Below are 16,526 nucleotides of genomic sequence, written 5' to 3' on the forward strand. Positions count from 1 at the left end.
TAGGGCCTTGGATGAGCACTGGCATCATAATGAACTTCCGCTTCATGCACAACCAAGGAGGAAGGTTATACAAACATAGAGTCACAGGGCAGGTGCTATGGTTGCTGCTCTGCTCCCCAAAAGGATTAATGACATCTGCGCTTAGACCAAACCATACGCTCCTTGCGTCATCTGCAAACTCCTTCCCGTACTTTCTTTCGATTTTTCTCCACTGCGACCCGTCAGCGGGTACTCTCAACTTTCCGTCTTTCTTACGGTCTTCTCTGTGCCATTGCATCGCCTTGGCATGCTCTTTGTTTTGGAACAAACGTTTCAACCGTGGTATTATAGGAGCATACCACATCACCTTGGCAGGAATCTTCTTCCTGGGGCGCCGGCCCTCGACATCACCAGGGTCATCGCGGCAGATCTTATAGCGCAATGCACCACATACCGGGCAAGCGTTCAAATCCTCGTACTCACCGCGGTAGAGGATGCAATCGTTAGGGCATGCATGTATCTTCTGCACCTCTAACCCTAGAGGGCAGACAACCTTCTTTGCTTCGTACGTACTCTCGGGCAATTCGTTGTCCTTTGGAAGCATATCCTTTATCATTACCAGCAACTTTCCAAATCCCTTGTCAGATACACCATTCTCTGCCTTCCATTGCAGCAATTCCAGTGTGGTGCCCAGCTTTTTCTTGTCACCTACGCAATTCGGGTACAACAATTTTTTGTGATCCTCTAACATGCGCTGCAACTTCTTCTTCTCCAAATCACTTGCGCAGTTTCTCTTTGCATCGGCAATGGCCCGACCTAGATCATCAACGGGCTCATCTGATGCCTCTTCTTCAGCTTCTTCCCGCATTGCCGGCTCAGCTTCTTCCCGCATTACCGGCTCGGCTTCCTCCCCCATTGTTGTACCATCGTATTCAGGGAACCCATGGCCAGGATAGCAGTCGTCGTCCTCTTCTTCTTCATTGTCTTCCATCATAACCCCTCTTTCTCCGTGCTTGGTCCAAACATTATAATGGGGCATGAAACCGGTCTTAAACAGGTGGACGTGAATGGTTCTTGACGTAGAGTAATTGTGACCATTCTTACAGCGAGCACATGGACAAGGCATAAAACCATCTGCCCACTTGTTTGCCTCAGCCGCAAGCAGAAAAGTACGCACGCCCTCAACGAACTGGGGAGAGCATCGGTCATCGTACATCCATTGCCGGCTCATCTTCATTACACAACACCGAATAGACCAAATTAATACAAGTTCATACATAAAGTTCATACAACACTTAAATGCAACAAACAAATAACTCTCTAGCTACAGCATTTAAATGCAACAACAAATACGATCAAGATCGCAACTAAGGTAACAATGGATCCAACAGCATAATGATACCAAGCCTCACTATCGATGGCATATTTTCTAATCTTTCTAATCTTCAAGCGCATTTTCTCCATCTTGATCTTGTGATCATCGACGACATCAGCAACATGCAACTCCAATTCCATCTTCTCCCCCTCAATTCTTTTCAATTTTTCTTTCAAGTACTCGTTTTCTCTTTCAACTAAATTTAACCTCTCGGCAATAGGGTCGGTTGGAATTTCAGGTTCAGATACCTCCTAGAAAAAATTTCTATGTCAACTTGATGGGCATAATTTGTCATAAACACGAAATGCAACTAGTTTTAAAAGAGAATATACATACCACATCCGAATCATAACAAGGACTAGGGCCGACGGGGACGGATATCAAAACCATGGCACTATATGTATAACAAACAACGTACGGGTAAGATAATTATACGAGTAACTATATATCCAAATCACACACATCAATTTTTATATAAAATTTCGTGAACAAGAGGCTCACCACAAGGTGGTGCCGGTGACGGGACGGTGCGGGCGATCGACGGTGGCTACGATGGAGATTTAGAAGGCACTAAGTAAACCACACCTACATATGCAAACTAAGTGTTATTTTTGACCTCAAATTGCATATAAATCAAATACTAGCACATATATATATATATCCTCCCAAATTACTAAACTCACAAATTAATCACTATATAAACCAATGCAAGAGCTAATCTAGCAATGAGAGATGAAAGGACAAAGTTGCTAACCTTTGTGATCATTTGAATCGATGAGGGCCTTCAAATCTTGACAAATTTTGGGCAAATTTTGTGATGAACTCGAGAGGAAGAAGGGAAGAATAGAGGAGAGGGCCGGAGAGGGGAAAGGGGGAAGAACAGAGTGCTGGTGGACGAAGGGTTTATATAGGACGACCTTTAGTACCGGTTTGTGCCAAGAACCGGTACTAAAGGGGCTGGAGGGGCGCCTGTCTGACAACATCCTGCCACCACTCTCATTAGTACCGGTTCGTGGCACGAACCGGTGCTAAAGGTTCGCCACGAACCGGTACTAATGAAAGCGGCCCGGCTAGCCGTTGGAACCGGCACTAATGTATACATTAGTGCCGGCTCAAATACAAACCGGCACTAATGTGCTTCACGATTAACCCTTTTTCTACTAGTGAGTGTGTAGACCCTACGGGTTCGGGAGACATGCAGACATGACCGAGATGACTCTCCGGTCAATAACCAACAGCAGGATCTGGATACCCATGTTGGCTCCCACATGTTCCACGATGATCTCATCGGATGAACCACGATGTCAAGGACTTAATCAATCCCGTATACAATTCCCTTTGTCTAGTGGTACGATACTTGCCCGAGATTCGATCGTCGGTATCCCGATACCTTGTTCAATCTCGTTACCGGCAAGTCTCTTTACTCATTTCATAACACATCATCCCGTGATCAACTCCTTGATCACATTATGCACATTATGATGATGTCCTACCGAGTGGGCCCAGAGATACCTCTCCGTTTACACGGAGTGACAAATCCCAGTCTCGATTCGTGCCAACCCAACAGACACTTTCGGAGATACCCGTAGTGTACCTTTATAGCCACCCAGTTACGTTGTGACGTTTGGCACACCCAAAGCACTCCTACGGTATACGGGAGTTGCACAATCTCATGGTCTAAGGAAATGATACTTGACATTAGAAAAACTTTAGCATACGAACTACATGATCTAGTGCTATGCTTAGGATTGGGTCTTGTCCATCACATCATTCTCCTAATGATGTGATCCCATTATCAACGACATCCAATGTCCATGGTCAGGAAACCGTAACCATCTGTTGATCAACGAGCTAGTCAACTAGAGGCTTACTAGGGACATGGTGTTGTCTATGTATCCACACATGTATCTGAGTTTCCTATCAATACAATTCTAGCATGGATAATAAACGATTATCATGAACAAGGAAATATAATAATAATAACTAATTTATTATTGCCTCTAGAGCATATTTCCAACAGTCTCCCACTTGCACTAGAGTCAATAATCTAGTTCACATCGTCATGTGATTAACACTCACAGGTCACATCGCCATGTGACCAACATTCAAAGAGTTTACTAGAGTCAATAATCTAGTTCACATCACTATGTGATTAACACTCAAAGAGTTCTGGGTTTGATCATGTTGCTTGTGAGAGAGGTTTTTGTCAACGGGTCTGCAACATTCAGATCCGTATGTACTTCGCAAATTTCTATGTCATCTCCTAGATGCAGCTACCACGTTCTATTTGGAGCTATTCCAAATAATTGTTCTACCTGGAGTTATTCTAAATTGTTGCTCCACTATACGTATCCGGTATCTCTACTCAGAGCTATCCGGATAGGTGTTAATCTTGCATCGACGTAACCCTTTACGACGAACTCTTTTTCCACCTCCATAATCGAGAAAATTCCTTAGTCCACTAGTTACTAAGGATAACTTTGACCGCTGTCCTGTGATCCATTCTTGGATCACTCTTGTACCCCTTGACTGACTCATGGCAAGGCACACTTCAGGTGCGGTACACAGCATAGCATACTGTAGAGCCTACGTCTTAAGCATAGGGGACGACCTTCGTCCTTTCTCTCTATTCTACCGTGGTCGAGCTTTAAGTCTTAACTTCATACCTTACAACTCAGGCAAGAACTCCTTCTTTGACTGATCCATCTTGAACACCTTCAAGATCATGTCAAGGTATGTGCTCATTTGAATGTACCATTAAGCATTTTGATCTATCCTTATACATCTTGGTGCTCAATGTTCAAGTAGCTTAATCCAGGCTTTCCATTGAACAACACTTTCCAAATAACCCTATATGCTTTCTAGAAATTCTACGTCATTTCTGATCAACAATATGTCAACAACATATACTCAACAGAAATTCTATAGTGCTCCCACTCACTTCTTTGGAAATACAAGTTTCTCATAAACTTTGTATAAACCCAAAATCTTTGATCATCTCATCAAAGCGTACATTCCAACTCCGAGATGCTTACTCCAGTCCTTAGAAGGATTGCTGGAGCTTTGCATACTTATTAGCATCTTTCAGGATTGACAAAACCTTCCGGTTGTATCACATACAACCTTTCCTCAAGAAAATCGTCGAGGAAACAATGTTTTGACATCCTATCTGCAAGATTTCATAAATAATACAGTAATCGCTAATATAATTCCAACAGACTCTTAGCATCGCTACGAGTGAGAAAGTCTCATCGTAGTCAACTCCTTGAACTTGTCGGAAAACATCTTAAAGACAAGTCGAGCCTTCTTAATGGTGATACTTACCATCATTGTCCGTCTTCCTTTTAAAATCCATATGTACCTAACAGCCTTACGACCATCAAGTAGTTCTTCCAAAGTCTACACTTTGTTTTCATATATGGATCCTCTCTCGGATTATATGGCCTCGAGCCATTTATCGGAATCCGGGCCCACCATCGCTTCTCCATGGCTCGTAGGTTCATTGTTGTCTAGCAACATGACTTCCAAGACAGGATCACGTACCACTCTGAAGTAGTACGCATCCTTGTCATCCCACGAGGTTTGGTAGTGACTTGATCTAAAGTTTCATGATCACTATCATAAGCTTCCACTGCAATTGGTGTAGGTGTCACAGGAACAACTTCCTGTGCCCTGCCACACACTAGTTGAAGAGACGGTTCAATAACCTCATCAAGTCTCCACCATCCTCCCACTCAATTCTTTCGAGAGAAACTTTTCCTCGAGAAAGGACCCGATTCTAGAAACAATCCCTTAGTGCTTTCGAATCTGAGACAGGAGGTATACCCAACTGTTTTGGGTGTCCTATGAAGATGTATTTATCCGCTTTGGGTTCGAGCTTATCGGCCTGAAACTTTTTCACATAAGCGTCGCAGCCCCAAACTTTTAAGAAATGACAGCTTAGGTTTCTCTAAACCATAGTTCATACGGTGTCATCTCATCGGAATTACGTGGTGCCTTATTTAAAGTGAATGTGGTTGTCTCTAATGCCTAACCCATAAACTATCATGGTAATTTGATAAGAGACATCATGGTATGCATCATATCCAATAGGGTGCAGTTATGATGTTCGGACACACCATCACACTATGGTGTTCCAGGCTGTATTAGTTGTGAAACAATTTCCACAATGTCTTAATTCTGTGCCAAACTCATAATTCAGATATTCATCTCTATGATCATATCATAGATATTTTATCCTCTTGTCACGACGATCTTTCAACTTCACCCTGAAATTACTTGAACCTTTCAATAATTCAGACTCGTGATTCATCAAGTAAATATACTCAACATCTACTCAAATCATCTGTGAAGAACATAATGATATCCACTACATGCCTCAGCACTCATTGGACTGCACACATCAAAATGTATTACTTCCAACAAGTTGCTTTCTAGTTCCATTTTACTGAAACCGAGGTTTTCAGTCATCTTGCCCATGTGGTATGATTTGCATGTCTCAAGTGATTCAAAATCAAGTGAGTCCAAACGCTCCGTTTGCATGGAGTTTCTTCATGCATATACACCAATAGACATGGTTCGCATGCCTCAAACTTTTCAAAAATGAGTGAGCCCAAAGATCCATCAACATGGAACTTCTTCATGCGTTTTATACCGATATGACTTACGTGGCAGTGCCACAAGTAGGTGGTACTATCATTACTATCTTATATCTTTTGGCATGAACATGTGTATCACTATGATCGAGATTCAATGAACCATTCATTTTAGGTGCAAGACCATTGAAGGTATTATTCAAATAAACAGAGTAACCATTATTCTCCTTAAATTAATAACCGTATCGCGATAGACATAATCCAATCATGTCTATGCTCAACGCAAACACCAATCTCGATGGTAGAGGGAGCGTACGATATTTGATCATATCAACATTGGAAACACTTCCAACACATATCGTTAGCTCACCTTTAGCTAGTCTCCGTTTATTCCGTAGCTTTTTGTTTCGAGTTACTAACACTTAGCAACCGAACCGGTATCTAATACCCTGGTGCTACTAGGAGTACTAGTAAAGTACACATTAACACAATGTATATCCAATATACTTCTATCGACCTTGCCAGCCTCCTCTTCTACCAAGTATCTAGGGTAGTTCTGCTTCAGTGACTGTTCCCCTTATTACAGAAGCACTTAGTCTCGGGCTTGGGTTCAACTTTGGGTTTCTTCACTAGAACAGCAACTGATTTGTTGTTCCATGAAGTATCCCTTTCTTGCCCTTGCCCTTCTTGAAACTAGTGGTTTCACCAACCATCAACAATTGATGCTCTTTCTTGATTTCTACTTTTGTGGTGTCAAACATCGTGAATATCTCAAGGATCATCATATATATCCCTGATATATTATAGTTCATCACGAAGCTCTAGCAGCTTGGTGGTAATGACTTCGGAGAAATATCACTATCTCATCTGGAATATCAACTCCCACTCGATTCAAGCGATTGTTGTACTCAGACAATCTGAGCACAAGTTCAACAATTGAGCTTTTCTTCCTTAGTTTGCAGGCTAAGAAAATCGTCGGAGGTCTTATACCTCTTGACGTGGGCACGAGCCTGAAATCCCAATTTCAGCCCTCGAAACATCTCATATGTTTCGCGACGTTTCAAAACGTCTTCGGTGCCTCAACTCTAAGCCATTTAACTGAACTATCACGTAGTTATCAAAATGTGTATGTCAGATGTTCGCAACATCCACAGACTGCGTTCGAGGTTCAGCACACTGAGCGGTGCATTAAGGACATAAGCCTTCTACTGTCTGCATAAATGCTACTATCAACTAATTTTTCTCTAGGAACATATCTAAACAGTAGAACTGAAGCGCGAGCTACGACATAATTTGCGAAGACCTTTTGACTATGTTTAGGATAATTAAGTTCATCTTGTGAACTCCCACTCAGATAGACATCCCTCTAGTCATCTAAGTGATTACATGATCCGAGTCAACTAGGCCGTGTCCGATCATCACGTGAGACGGACTAGTCAACATCGGTGAACATCTTCATGCTAATCGTATCTACCATACGACTCATGCTCGACCTTTCGGTCTTCTGTGTTCCGAGGCCATGTCTGTACACATGCTAGGCTCGTCAAGTCAACCTAAGTGTTTTGCGTGTGTAAATCTGTCTTACACCCGTTGTATGTGAACGTTAGAATCTATCACACCCGATCATCACGTGGTGCTTCGAAACAACGAACTGTCGCAACGGTGCACAGTTAGGGGAAACACTTTCTTGAAATTTTAATGAGGGATCATCTTATTTACTACCGTCGTTCTAAGTAAACAAGATGCAAAAACATGATAAACATCACATGCAATCAAATAGTGACTTGATATGGCCAATATCATATAGCTCCTTTGATCTCCATCTTGGGGCTCCATGATCATCTTGTCACCGGCATGACACCATGATCTCCATCATCATGTCTTCATGAAGTTGTCTCGCCAACTATTACTTCTACTACTACAGCTAACGGTTAGCAATAAAGTAAAGTAATTACATGACGTTTATGTTGACACGCAGGTCATAAATAAATTAAGACAACTCCTATGGCTCCTGCCGGTTGTCATACTCATCGACATGCAAGTTGTGATTCCTATTACAAGAACATGATCAATCTCATACATCACATCCTTTGGCCATATCACATCACATAGCATACCCTGCAAAAACAAGTTAGACGTCCTCTAATTGTTGTTTGCATGTTTTACGTGGCTGCTATGGGTTTCTAGCAAGAACGTTTCTTACCTACGCAAAAACCACAACGTGATATGCCAATTGCTATTTACCCTTCATAAGGACCCTTTTCATCGAATCTGATCCGACTAAAGTGGGAGAGACAGACACCCGCCAGCCACCTAATGCAACTAGTGCATGTCAGTCGGTGGAACCGGTCTCACGTAAGCATACGTGTAAGGTTGGTCCGGGCCGCTTCATCCCACGATGCCGCCGAATCAAGATAAGACTAGTAACGGCAAGCATATTGAACAAAATCAACGCCCACAACTACTTTGTGTTCTACTCGTGCATAGAAACTACGCATAGACCTAGCTCATGATGCCACTGTTGGGGAACGTAGCAATAATTCAAAATTTTCCTACGTGTCACCAAGATCAATCTATGGAGTCATCTAGCAAAGAGGGAGGAGTGGATCTACATACCCTTGTAGATCGCGTGCGGAAGCATTCAAGAGAACGGGGTTGATGGAGTCGTACTCGTCGTGATCCAAATCACCGATGATCCTAGCGCCGAACGGACGGCACCTCCGCGTTCAACACACGTACGGAGCAGCGACGTCTCCTCCTTCTTGATCCAGCAAGGGGGGAGGAGAGGGTGATGGAGATCCAACAACACGACGACGTGGTGGTGGAAGTAGCGAGATTCCAACAGGGCTTCGCCAAGCGCTGCGGGAGGAGGTAGATGTGTCATGGGAGGGAGAGGGAGGCGCCAGGGCTTAGGTGTGGTTGCCCTCCCTTCCCCCCACTATATATAGGGCCAAGGGAGAGGGGGAGGGCGCAGCCTTGCCCCTTCCTCCAAGGAAGGGTGCGGCCAAGGGGGGGAGGAGTCCATCCTCCCCAAGGCACCTCGGAGGTGCCTTCCCCCTTTAGGACTCTCCCCTCCTCTTGTCCCTTTGGCGCATGGGCCTCTAGGGGCTGGTGCCCTTGGCCCATGTAGGCCAAGGCGCACCCCCTACAGCCCATGTGGCCCCCCGGGGCAGGTGGCCCCACCCGGTGGACCCCCGGGACCCTTCCGGTGGTCCCGGTACAATACCGGTGACCCCGAAACTTGTCCCGATGGCCGAAACAGCACTTCCTATATATAATTCTTTACCTCCGGACCATTCCGGAACTCCTCGTGACGTCCGGGATCTCATCCGGGACTCCGAATAACTTTCGGGTTACCGCATACTAATATCTCTATAACCCTAGCGTCACCGAACCTTAAGTGTGTAGACCCTACGGGTTCGGGAGACATGCAGACATGACCGAGATGACTCTCCGGTCAATAACCAACAGCGGGATCTGGATACCCATGTTGGCTCCCACATGTTCCACGATGATCTCATCGGATGAACCACGATGTCAAGGACTTAATCAATCCCGTATACAATTCCCTTTGTCTAGCGGTACGATACTTGCCCGAGATTCGATCGTCGGTATCCCGATACCTTGTTCAATCTCGTTACCGGCAAGTATCTTTACTCGTTTCATAACACATCATCCCGTGATCAACTCCTTGATCACATTATGCACATTATGATGATGTCCTACCGAGTGGGCCCAGAGATACCTCTCCGTTTACACGGAGTGACAAATCCCATTCTCGATTCGTGCCAACCCAACAGACACTTTCGGAGATACCCGTAGTGTACCTTTATAGCCACCCAGTTACGTTGTGACGTTTGGCACACCCAAAGCACTCCTACGGTATCCGGGAGTTGCACAATCTCATGGTCTAAGGAAATGATACTTGACATTAGAAAAGCTTTAGCATACGAACTACACGATCTAGTGCTATGCTTAGGATTGGGTCTTGTCCATCACATCATTCTCCTAATGATGTGGTCCCGTTATCAACGACATCCAATGTCCATGGTCAGGAAACCGTAACCATCTGTTGATCAACGAGCTAGTCAACTAGAGGCTTACTAGGGACATGGTGTTGTCTATGTATCCACACATGTATCTGAGTTTCCTATCAATACAATTCTAGCATGGATAATAAACGATTATCATGAACAAGGAAATATAATAATAACAACTAATTTATTATTGCCTCTAGGGCATATTTCCAACAATAACATCGGTGCTACATATCTTTGATCCAGTCTAGTGTTGCATGCCCGAACGAAGCACATTGAAGTTGACTATCACTTTGTGAGGGAACGTGTTGCTCAGAAGCTTCTTCAGATCAAGTTTGTTCCTTCTAAGGATCAGCTTGCTGATATTTTCACTAAACCCTTGCCCTTTCCTTCTTTTGAAGGATGTCGACGCAATCTTAACCTTCTGAGTGTTTCAGGACATAGTTAAGATTGAGGGAGGGTGTTAGACTAAGTATACTAGTCGTGAACCCGTGCATCCGCACGGGCTAGTTATTTCCAATTGAAATCCCTTATTTGAGATTCCACTCAATGATTTCTTTGTACCTCAGATTTCAGAAGTCTACTAATAGTAGGTTTAATTATAAAGTACTCGGCAAAGAGATCATGGTGATGATTATGAAAATATACTTCATGATCCATTATATGATATATAGATAGTCCAAAAATATCGATTGTCATAAAAAATAATTGCAAAGAAACATCATACACTAAAAAATATTAATTTCACGTATCACCATCTATATAGACAAATATCTTATATTTTTGTCTACTAATTTAATTTACCAATGCTGAAACAGAAAAGAAATAAGAGCTACCATGAATGAATTGTTGCATCAAATGCAAGCAAGCATGCATCTCCTTAAAAGATAGTCGAAACTATAGATGTGTCCCCGTGTAAGCATTAAGTGTGTCAAGTAGAAGAAACATATGAGATAAATATGATATAAATAATCTTGACAAAATTCATAATGTTTCATAATCATCTCATCCATGTAGAGAAATACACTGGTTCTTGAATATGATGTCACAAATAATTAGATCATACCCTACTTACTTTATCTATTCACAATTCATCTCTAGTGAACTCGCACATGTATGTATAACATAAGTAAAAACAACAACAACATACAATTTAATATCATGGAATTAATCTGTACAGATAAATTTTCATGGAAGTTTCATTGTGTTAGTGGATCAGATTTCAATTACATAGCAGCTCTTACTCTAAGGTCGTCCAAGGTCTATACAACAGAATAAATAACCCATACAAAAATCAACTCACATATGAGGTTTTAACTTGAGCATAATTTCTTGACCCCCCTTGTTGCTTCGGATAAATACTGCCCAAGGTGCTACCTTCCTGGCCCTTCAAATGCAAAGAGACTTCATATCTGCAAACAACACTATCGAAAATAATTACATCAGAACATAGCATCATTTTGGCTTGGATCAGAACACTACAAAATTGAAAGAGCGTAAAATTGAAAGAACATTAAAGCAAGGTGTGTTTCGTTGATTTTTTCATCCGTTCACCCATAGTATTTTTGGAGATTTTTCTTCTATCCGAGGTGGTACTATTTTTTCATCCGTCCATCAAATTTAACGAAACAAATTTTGTGGTGCTACGTCGTGCACCTGGGCCTTAGCCTGCCACGGCCCGACAGTAGTGGCGGCCATGGCAATTAAAAATAAAAATTGCCAATGAGGGAATCGAACTCGCGACCTGGCTTGCAAAATCATAAGAGTCGTTCCATTGAGCCAAGTCGTCAATGCGTAAAGGAGAAAGGGTTCATTTATTTATTTAATAGTCCCACCTCGCTCTGTTACAACCTATTGCACCAGTTTATATTCGTCTTTAATTTTAAATCTGCAAGCCACCTCTAATTTGAATGAAGAGATGGGTGAGGACCATTAATTGCGTTGCATGAGTGGCACAAGTGGAAGGTGAGTAAATTGCGGAGATTTAATTTCGTTGCATGGGTGAGAGAAGTGGAAGGCGAGCAAATTACGGAAGAATTAACCGCGAGAATAATTAACAACATTGCATGCGTGACAAAAGTGGAAGGCGAGTAAATAAATTACGGACGCATGGGAATCAACTTCTGCTAATTAAACGGGGATTATGTCAATGAATAGAAAAGGTGTACCTTTGCTGACCTTGTTAACAATAATCGCATGAGTGATGGCTTATATATGAACACAACAATGTCATTAAAAAAAACTGCTACAGCCAGTTTGTAGAGAGCACCATGTCCACAGGAGTAACAAACTTTGGATTCAGTAGTGTGCTATAATTACTGTAGCTTATTTAGGATCTTTTTTTGCGGCCTTGTCTCATAAATTCTAGGCAAGAGGGTAGAAATGATCTCTCTTTATATCTCCCTGTATGCCAAGTGTTTGCTCTTATGTCTGAATGTTTTTTTCTAGACGTCCTCTTGAAGTCATCACTACCACTGTCAGTGCAATCGTCGGTTGTGTCGACCAGCTGCTTGGCTCCACCAATTAGCAGCAAACATATTTTTTTGCGAGAAAATATGAATTTATGCCTCAATAACAGTATGCTAATACAAACTCAAATACACTGTTTGGAACCTGACCCAGCTAACAAGTGATGCTACCTCCGGAACGACCAATATTAGCTAGACTATGAGCAACTCTATTTTTATTACGATCAATTTTTCAATGGAACATACCCATGTAGATCGAGGAGCTTCTTCGTCTCCACAATGAGATGTCCACAACAGAACAAACATATGTCTCCTAACCCCGGTTGCTCTTTTGCTTGTGAGCTTTTGGAGGCCCCCTACGATATGAATGTAGGTGATCAAGCAGAGTTCAGGGAAGCCATCTCAGGTTCTTTCAGAAAATTAAAAGTAATTTTGCCACCTGAAACTTGGTTAGGGCACATACAATGCGGGCACAAGGTTTAAAATCCTGGCAATTGTTGCATCGTCTCTGCTATTTTCCCGGCGTCCACAAATAACCTAGAGTCGGACGCTAAAAAACAAATATATGTAGCTGCTAGCCCCAGATGGTTTTGCATGTTAATTTCCCTAGGATTCTAAACACTCTTGCATTGGATCCCGTCTTAGAGTGACATTTTTAATCTTGTCATATGATGGTCGTTAGCTATTAATTATATCCATGTGTGGTCACTAATTCCACATGAGCTTGCCAGGCAATGCTAGCCTACATTAATACTGTGTTATGTGCTAGATCAGCTCGTCATTTTGGGATTGACAGCATTTTTGTGCATTCCGATCACCTAGACATCACAACTACCGCGGGCAAGTGTGGGGAACACAATAAACGACAAAATGGCTGGGGCATGTGATATTGATTTTCACCCGTTGCAACGCGCGGGCATGTTTGCTAGTTTAATATCATTAGGTTTATTACATAATCAAAGAAGTCCAAAAGTTGAAGTTACTATTAAATGGGAACCCAAGCAAAGCTCAAATGGTACCTGCTAGTAGTGGATCGAGGCCTCAAAAACTACCTGAACAACTCCGCTCCTGAGAAAAACGCATCAAACTGTAAATCTACAATAAAAATCAAATCATATTACTGCAAACACATTCGAAATAAACCCATTAAACAAAAAATCAGAACATTACCTGCAAGTATGGGCACACAACTCGTGTGCTCCTTTCTGCTTGCCTGTGAGAGAACTAATTATCATGTGTACGCGATGAAGGATGCATAACAACAGAAAATTCAATCGGGAGATTCAACAAAACCTAATTGTAGCAGGTTTTCTCTCCTAAAACCACCACGTGCATCAATTAGCACTTACAAACTGCAGAAAAAAATAAATAGCTAAGAGAAAGAAGAGTGAATTTTACAATATCTTGTTGCAGAAAGTTGGGTGGAAGAAGATGATGTACAATATGGTTTCAAAGAAGATCATATACAGCCTGCTTTGCGTGATAGTGGACATATGAAACAGCCTGAAGGATCCAAGAATATAGGCAACGGAGGCAGGATCGTGATAGAGATGGTGCTGGTCGATCTGTACCAACAGTAGTGGCTAGAAGAAGAGTGGGGAGGCAACCACAGGCCAAGGCAGTGGAAGACGGAAGATTGTTTCCCCGCTTATTCACAGCTGTTGCGACAGCCGAAAGCACAAAAGGAAGATTGGAGGAAGATGTACATGCAGTGGGATCATTGCAAGGTCACGTAGGGTGGGATCAGAGAGATGGCTAGGTACGATTGCATTGGTTGCACAAATTGGCTGGAACGTAAAGGGAGATATGTTTTTCTAGACATGAATCTTTGTTTAATTAGCGGTGGAAGAAATACTCTAGGTGACATCATGTGTATTTAGGGCATCTGGTGAATGATCGGACATTAGTATAGAAGCGGCCCTATGGAGTGATAATTTGTAATATTTCTCAGGTGGGGAGTAAGCTAGGAATGACCATCTGCATGGAGATGTGTAAAACACTTAAATTTTGCATGCTATTCTTTTTCATACTTTTTTAATGTATCGAGAATGCTATGTTTCAAATAAAAGTCAAAAATTCTTGCCATATCTTACTTCTTTTGATACCTAGAATAAAACCAAATCTAATAGGTTTCAACAAATTCGAAAATAACACACGAAAGAAGCATGGATTAATTAGTTGCCTTCACCTCGTCCATCACACAGCTAGCAATGGATGTCGGACACACCTGCGCGTGCATGTAAACTGTTGGTAGCGTGCATGTAAACTGTTTTACCAACACAGTCCACCTATATTGAAAAATAAGAACTGCCAAGTGATGAGAGTACTGTCGAGAATCGTACCTCCTGGCTTTCAAATCAACTTGCAATTTTCATCTCACGTGCTTGGATGTGTAGGAAAAACGATTTGTTGGAGTAGAACGACATTGTCTCCTTGCTCAGCTAAAAGCCAATTGGTAATCACGCCGCCATTGCCACTTTGGTCTATTGCTCATCTGTTTCAAAATTGAGTTTTCTGGCAACAATGCGTGACCATGGAGGACTATTTTTCAACCTGATCTCTACTCCTAATGTCTCAGTACGTAAGTCGTTCGTTCGCTTCGTTCGTTCCCACCGTCCCATCGATCTCCCCACCAGGCGATCCCTCCCCCCACCGATTTTTTTCTTCCCACCGAAAACCATGATCGGTTTTCTTTCATGCATCACAAGAACCAAGCCAAACGTTCCATCCCCCTTCCATATAAAACAACAAACCTTCCGTCCTTCCCTTCAATTTATGACACCAATCAAATCAAATCATATGGAACCATATCGGAAAATTCCGTCACGAGAAGCTTCCATAAACAACAGTTTAATCTAATATTTTTGCTCTTTCCATATACAACAAACAATTTCCAAATCCTATCTTCCGAGCGGGGCGAGCAAGGCCTGATTCTCCATGCTTCCTGGTTTGCGTTCGGATCATGTGGATTTGAACTGTTTCTTCAAAGTTTGCCGTCGGATCAGGTGTGCGAGGCCTGTTTCTTCAAACTTTGCCCCCGGTGCCGGGCGCGGCTGCCAGCTAGACACGGGTGCCGGCCTGGCTTCCAGCGATCCACGGTGCCGGCGCGGCTGCGAGCGAGACAAGGGTCCTGGCGCGGCTGCGAGCGAGACACAGGTTAGTAACCTGTACACAGTTCACTTCTGGTTAAACTAATGCGGGAAGAGACTGGGTTAACTATACAACTGTTCGATTGGTGGTGTGACATAGCCCCAACTGTTCGTCCGATTCATACATGGAACTGACTGTTCTTGTGTGCTAGCGAGGCATATACCTGTTCAAAGTAAGTACTCAACTGCTTTAAGTATACAACCAATGCATAGCAAGGCTTGACATATGTATACATTCAACCCTTTCGAAAACTTACTGCTTCTCGAGAGGTATCCTAACCCCGGCTATAATTTATCTGACGTTCTACCGAAGTAATCTGTACCAAGAACATGGCTCAGAGAGGATAATTTGCTATATACTCCCTCCGTTCCGAATTACTTGTCGCATGTATGGATGTATCTAGATGTATTTTAGTTCTAGATACATCAATTTCTGCGACGAGTAATTTGGAACAGAGGGAGTACATGCTCCATAGTGTTCCTTTTTTTTAATTATCAAGAGCTTGTTAAAATAACTGTGGTACATAATTGATATGGAATCCAGTATGCACTTATATGCACTTAGTTGACTATCTTCAGTTTTTATATATACTGATGGAACTATCTTCAGTTTGTATATATACTTGTCACAAATCAGTACTTGTCACAAATCACAAATCAGTACTTGGCACAAACCTATCTTCGTGGTCAAACATAGTGTTCCTCGAGCATGTACTGATGCAACTATCCCTGCCATTTATTTATATCTAGGTAAGAGTCCATGCATTTATTTGAATGGTCTGGTGGTTCAAAATCCAAATATTTGAGGAGCACATATATACATATGAGTGTTACCAATGCATACAAAAACAAATGACATGGATAATAAGAACTAGCTTTTCATGTCAGGGTGAAACTGTATGGAGAGAAGTAGAGTGATGACA

The 16,526-nt window shown here is 42.4% G+C and overlaps 1 long non-coding RNA gene across 2 annotated transcripts; it reads right to left on the minus strand.

The window, feature by feature from the left end:
* Positions 1–15,241: 15,241 nt before the first annotated feature.
* On the minus strand, positions 15,242–16,272 carry LOC125555603. Of its 2 annotated transcripts, XR_007304771.1 has the most exons (3): positions 15,861–16,272; positions 15,680–15,767; positions 15,242–15,593 (listed from the first exon to the last, which is right to left on the minus strand). It is a non-coding gene; the product is annotated as an uncharacterized LOC125555603 (long non-coding RNA). The 2 variants fall into 2 exon arrangements; XR_007304770.1 differs by having other exon boundaries at positions 15,242–15,767.
* Between the last annotated feature and the right edge of the window lie 254 nt (positions 16,273–16,526).

Source organism: Triticum urartu, chromosome 5 (assembly GCF_003073215.2).
Source record: "Triticum urartu cultivar G1812 chromosome 5, Tu2.1, whole genome shotgun sequence".
Taxonomy (NCBI): domain Eukaryota; kingdom Viridiplantae; phylum Streptophyta; class Magnoliopsida; order Poales; family Poaceae; genus Triticum; species Triticum urartu.